This window comes from Pseudophryne corroboree, chromosome 5, assembly GCF_028390025.1.
Source record: "Pseudophryne corroboree isolate aPseCor3 chromosome 5, aPseCor3.hap2, whole genome shotgun sequence".
Taxonomy (NCBI): domain Eukaryota; kingdom Metazoa; phylum Chordata; class Amphibia; order Anura; family Myobatrachidae; genus Pseudophryne; species Pseudophryne corroboree.
This window is the reverse complement of record NC_086448.1, coordinates 845,272,887-845,278,787: the sequence shown is the minus strand read 5'-3', so window position 1 is coordinate 845,278,787 and position 5,901 is coordinate 845,272,887. Positions and strand designations below refer to the sequence as shown.

General features: G+C 48.6%; 1 protein-coding gene across 2 annotated transcripts in view; it reads right to left on the bottom strand.

The window, feature by feature from the left end:
- The window catches only part of LOC134928681 (amiloride-sensitive amine oxidase [copper-containing]-like), a 26,989-nt gene extending 23,384 nt beyond the window's left edge, over positions 1–3,605 (bottom strand). The window contains exon 1 of one of the 2 annotated variants that reach the window (XM_063924670.1): positions 3,449–3,605. The gene's annotated coding sequence lies outside the window, so the exon portion shown is untranslated. The remainder of the gene's footprint in view (positions 1–3,448) is intronic. The other variant, XM_063924669.1, reaches the window with a different exon arrangement.
- Between the last annotated feature and the right edge of the window lie 2,296 nt (positions 3,606–5,901).

Below are 5,901 nucleotides of genomic sequence, written 5' to 3'. Positions count from 1 at the left end.
GTGTGTGTGTGTGTGTGTGTGTGTGTGTGTGTGTTTTGTTCTGTGGGGAGCTGTGTGTGTGTGTGTGTGTGTGTGTGTGTGTGTGTGTGTGTGTGTGTGTGTGTGTTTTGTACTGTGGGGAGCTGTGTGTGTGTGTGTGTGTGTGTGTGTGTGTGTGTGTGTTTTGTTCTGTGGGGAGCTGTGTGTGTGTGTGTGTGTGTGTGTGTGTGTGTGTGTGTTTTGTACTGTGGGGAGGTGTGTGTGTGTGTGTGTGTGTGTGTGTGTGTGTGTGTGTTTTGTTCTGTGGGGAGGTGTGTGTGTGTGTGTGTGTGTGTGTGTGTGTGTGTGTGTTTTGTTCTGTGTGTGTGTGTGTGTGTTTTGTACTGTGGGGAGCTGTGTGTGTTTTCTTATTGGTGTAAAGATTATGTAATACCTCAGAGGGTACAGACCATAACTTACATCCCATTACATTTCTATACCCAGAGCATTTGCTCCGCAGAAGAAATATCACTGGGAAAATGGCCTCCACATAATGCGCAATAGTGGAGGGGGCTAGAGGGAGTGTGTGTATCCCGTGTGCTCTTTATGTACATGATAAACATTAATATGGGATTTGGGCAATTTACCTACAATCAAAATACCGACGGTTAAAATACCGACAAGGTCAAAATCCCAACATGGTCAAAATACCGACATTTAAAATGTTGACAGGTCAAATAGTCGACGTGGGTTTTTCAGGATTTTTTTCATTGAAACCGACTTGTTCATACTTTACTATCCCAGTGGACCTGAGAGGGGAATATAACCGTGCCGAAAGCATGGCGAACATTAGGGGACGCGGTACATTTATACGGTGTCCATGTCAACCTATGTCGACATACACACCAAAAATGAATAACTCATGTCAACTTTTTGACCTGTTGACATTTTAAATGTCGCTATTTTGACCATCTGGATTTTCATTGTAGGTATTTCATACTAAACCCGTGTCCACAGAACATTCCTACGCACACCGTTACCCCATCCTTCATAAGTGTCACATAATAGCCCCGCCTCCCCTAGTCCCAGGGGAGGAGCTATAGGTGGCATTGCCTATAGATGCCTATGTTCTTCTGTCCGCAGGGTTCCGCTATGGCCACATGTGCGCTGTAAGACTCCCGCTCAGTTCCTTGTGTAATTACTCATGCATACGGCGTTATAAAATGGCGGTATGCATGCGATAAGGGGCGGGATGTAAATAATGCGACACATGATACCTCTCCGCCCCTAGGCTGATATATTTGCCACGTTTTTCACATACAAGGTTTTCTTCCGGTCTATATACAGGCCGTGCCGCGATCCCAGACTCTCAGGTGTATATACTGCTCCCTGCACCTTTATATATACTGTATACGGTACACACGTGTGCTGCAATAAGAGTTCTTTCTAATGTCACACAAGCTCTCCTGATCCTTACACAGCGTCTGCCAGCTGCAGCCACCAACACAAAGCCACTGGGGCCCTGGACTCCATCTGCCAACGTGTGCTATAGTGTGCGTGACCCCCCACCCCGAGCCCCCCCACCCCACCCCACACCCCCGTCCTTATTACCGAGGTGTGGGTCAAGCTTACACTTGCTGAAAGCTTCTGATTTGCAATTTATCCTCATATCTCTGTATCAGAGCCATAGTATCCTACTGATTATAGATACACAGAATGTGTCGGCAGATAACAACCACTCGGCCCGTCTACTCTGCACCTTTATTACCATATTTTTACCTCAATCCTTATTTGATCCTTAGTTCTGTGTAAGGATCCTTATGTCTATCCCACGCATGTTACATTGCTCTACTGTCTTAGGGGGTAAATCAGACCTGATCCCAGCAGCAAATTTGTTAGCAGTTGGGCAAAACCCGGGGGGTTATTCCGACCCGATTACACACTGCAGTTGTTCGCAGCGGTGCGATTGGGTCAGAACTGCACATACGCCGGCGCCGCAGTGCGCCAGATGGCTGAAGGCCGTCGTTGCCTAGCAATCGCCTTTGCCTGATTGATTGGCTGCCGTTTTAGGGGCACAGACGTGGATAGACCGTGCGGGGGGGAGCAGTCCGTAGCGGCTGCTTGACGTCACACGCAGCCACTGCAACCCTGGCAGCGACAAGTAACTCCCGGCCAGCCGCTGGACCTGCGCTGGCTGGGAGCTACTCTAAAAGTACAAAAGCATCGCCGCTGTGCGATGCTTTTGTACTTGTGTGTGTGTGTGGGGGGGGGGACGGCCTGACAAGCGGGGCGGGCTAGGCATCCCCCCGCATGTCAGGGAACATGATCGTAGCTGTGCTAAATTTAGCACAGCTACAATCAACTCGGAATACCCCCATGTGCACTGCAGGGGGGGTAGATGTAACATGTGCAGAGAGAGTTAGATTTGGGTGTGTTCGAAATGGGTGGTCTTCAGTATGCCGGCTGTCGGGATCCCGGCGCACAGTATACCGGCGCCGGAATCCCGACAGCCGGCATACCGACACTTATTCTCCCTCTTGGGGGTCCACGACCCCCCTGGAGGGAGAATAAAATAGCGTGGCGCGCGTAGTGCGCCACCGTGCCCGCAAGGGGCTCATTTGCGCTCGCCACACTGTCGGTATGCCAGTGGTCGGGCTCCCGGCGCCGGTATGCTGGTCGCCGGAAGCCCGACCGCCGGCATACCATACTACACCCTTCTAAATGGCAGTGTAAAAATAAAGCAGCCAGTATTTGCCCTGCACAGAAACAATATAACCCACCCAAATCTACCTCTCTCTGCACATGTTACATCTGCCTCCCCTGCAGTGCACATGGTTTTGTCCAACTGGTAACAAATTTGCTGCTATGATCAGATCTGAATTACCACCTCTGATGGGAGACTCTTCCACGTGTCCACTACCCTTTCTGTGAAGTCATTTTTCCTCAGATTCCCCCTGAATCTGTAAATACATTATATCTGCATCTGACAATTGGTTTATTCTCAGGTGATATTATCGCCAGCATTACAATATGTGACTCGATAACAGGTTAATAATTGGTATTTTTGGGTGACCTCTAATTGCTGCTCCTTATACTTTGGGGTACATTTACTAAGATGGGAGTTCTATTTAAGATAGGATGTTGCCCATAGCAACCAATCAGATTCTACTTCTCATTTATCTAGCACCTTCTAGAAGATAATACCTAGAATGTGATTGGTTTCTATGGGCAACATACCATCTTAAATAGAACTCCCATCTTAGTAAATGTACCCCCTTTATCTTTATTGAGGAGTTTGCAGTCTCCTATAGCAACAGCAGCAGCACACAGGCGTCATCCTATGCCCAGAGTCATCGGCTATTTTATGACATATAAATATAGCTCCAACACACCGCAAGACAAAGAGCTGACAATCTATACGACAACAGGAGAGCGATGTGTGAGGGAGAGTTCCACACACAGCTCATTAGTCCAGCCTGAATGAACGTACCTGTGTGTGGAAACCTCTGGAAGCAGCCGGGTCTCCCAGGCTCAGCGATACCTGCAGCCCAGAGCTGAGTGAGGGACGGGGCTAAATATGGACTTGCAGCATGTGGCGCTGGCTCGGCCTCCTGTGTGTGTGGGGTCAGTGCCAGCGCACATGTCCTTCTGGGAGAGGAAGGTGTGTGTATGTCCCTGAGATATAACTGTGTGAGTGTGTGTGTGTATATATATATATATATATATATTAGTACAAGCTCCTCCACTTTCTCCAATGAGAGACGTGCTCATTAACCCCTCATCTGCCGGTGAGCCGGACCTGGTCACAAGCGATGTGGACCCCTGATTTTGGACGAATGCTCAGGAATGGGGGGGGGGGGGGGGGGGGGCGGCATGCATGTGACCTCCGGATTACACGGCTGTCTGGTCTCACGGTGAGCGGTGGAGAAGGAATGTGTTAATAACATTACATCTAATTCCCATGTCTGTTTACGGGGGCAGAAGTCTAGATGTGGAAATCTAAACTCCGAGGTGTCAACAAACATGGACATCGCTCCCGGCTATGTGGAAATTGGGCACAACTGCCCAACAGGCCTTTCCTTCTTAGTATGAGTGACAGGAACAGGCGACCGGGCAGATTGGTGTGAAACGCGTGGTGCTCCGTGGATAAGAACGTGGCCCGTGCTTGTATATAGAACTGCCGTACAGCTCTTCTGCAGAATGATGCAAGACCAAGAAGCACCAAAGAGGCACAGCAATATGTCGGTGAAGGAAGCATGGATGGAGATATAGAAGGGACAGTGCAAACCACTCCAATGCTTTGTTAGCGAAACGCGTAAGTGTCACTTTAGTGGGTTTTAATCCAGGCGTTTTTATAGATGTTCTGCAGAAAGTTATAATCTCATAAGCAAATGGAAAGCAGGCAGCATGCACACATCAATGATACATATGCTTAGTTATACCCCTTTCAGACCGCCAGCAATAACCTGTTCATGTGGGTTATCACTACCCAGTATTTCTACTCGAGTAGGGAGCAGAGCTGAACAAGTGTTCAACCCGGCTCGCGGTGCAGTGTGAATGGGTAAACCAGGTCGAGATTATCTCACCTGAAAGCGCCACCTCTGCAGAGATGTTAACAAGCCGGCCCGCCAGTCTGAAAGGGGTCTCAGCCGGTGCACACCCTGGTAGGAACTGTGTACAAATCCCGGGTGTGACCCGGTTTATGCGGTCTGAAAGTGGTATTCTTGTCCCATGGATAGACAGATCACTTGCTGACGTTCCATACCGCCCTTCTAGGAGATGCGTCGATGAGCGTGGCTTGGTGATACCATCAAGTGGGCATGGCAGTATGTATAATAATGCATCATCCCACAGTGTTCTAGGAAGTGGGTGTGGCTTGATGTTGCAATTTGCATCATCACAACATGTCCCCACCCACAAGCAAGCAAGGCAAGCCCCCTTGTGGGAGAATAACCAGCTCTCCTGGGAGTCTGGGAGGTCCTGCCCCAATCCTGAGTCTCCCATAACAGTTGGGGCATAATATGTGCCAAGGTGAGGGATAGGGAGCATAACATGTGCCAAAGGGACAGTCGGGGGGCACGTGCCAAACTGAGGGCTGGTGGGCATAACATGTGCCAAGGAGACAGTCTGCCCTGACTGTGTCAAGGTGAGGGCTGGGGGGCATAACGTGCCAAGGGGACAGCCGGGGGGCACATGTGCCAAGGTGAGGGCTGGATGGCATAACATGTGCCATGAGGAAGGATCTGAATGGTCATAATGTAAGGCAAGAAGAAGGATGGGGACCATAAAGTGTCACAGGTCAGGAAGGAGGATGGGGGGTATAAAATGTGATAGATCAGGACAGGACTAAGCCCGGGGAACTTGAGACAGGGGAAAGGGGGGGGGGGTGTATATTTGATTGTACTTACCACCCAACATGACCCATTCCAGGAGGGACAAAATGCTCTCTATCTGTACTTAATATATTATTGTCACCACCTGTGTTGAATTATTTAATTGATAAGAAAGATGTTTCAAAACAGGTGGTTGCAGTCATAATAACTTATTCAGGAGGTCCAGGTAGACAGCATTTTGTCCCTCCTCGAATGGGTCATGTTCAGAGGTAGAAAAGATGGCTTTTAGGAAATATAAGCAGACACAAAATAATGAAGACAAGGAGATATATCTTGTTAGACAGAAGGAGACTAAAAAGGTAATCAGATGTGCAAAGGCACAAGCTGAGGAGAAAATGGCCCAGCCAGTGGGTAAAAGAGGCAAAACTTTTGTTTAGGTATATAAGTGAAAGGAGAAAAACAAAAGGCGGAATAATAAAACTAAAGACAGAGACTGGGAGTCTTGTTGAGGGAGACAATGTAATAGCAGATAATCTTAATCATTATTTTTGCTCAGTATTCACTACTGAAAGAGAGGGGAAGGGGCCACAGTTAAGTTGCAGGGATATTC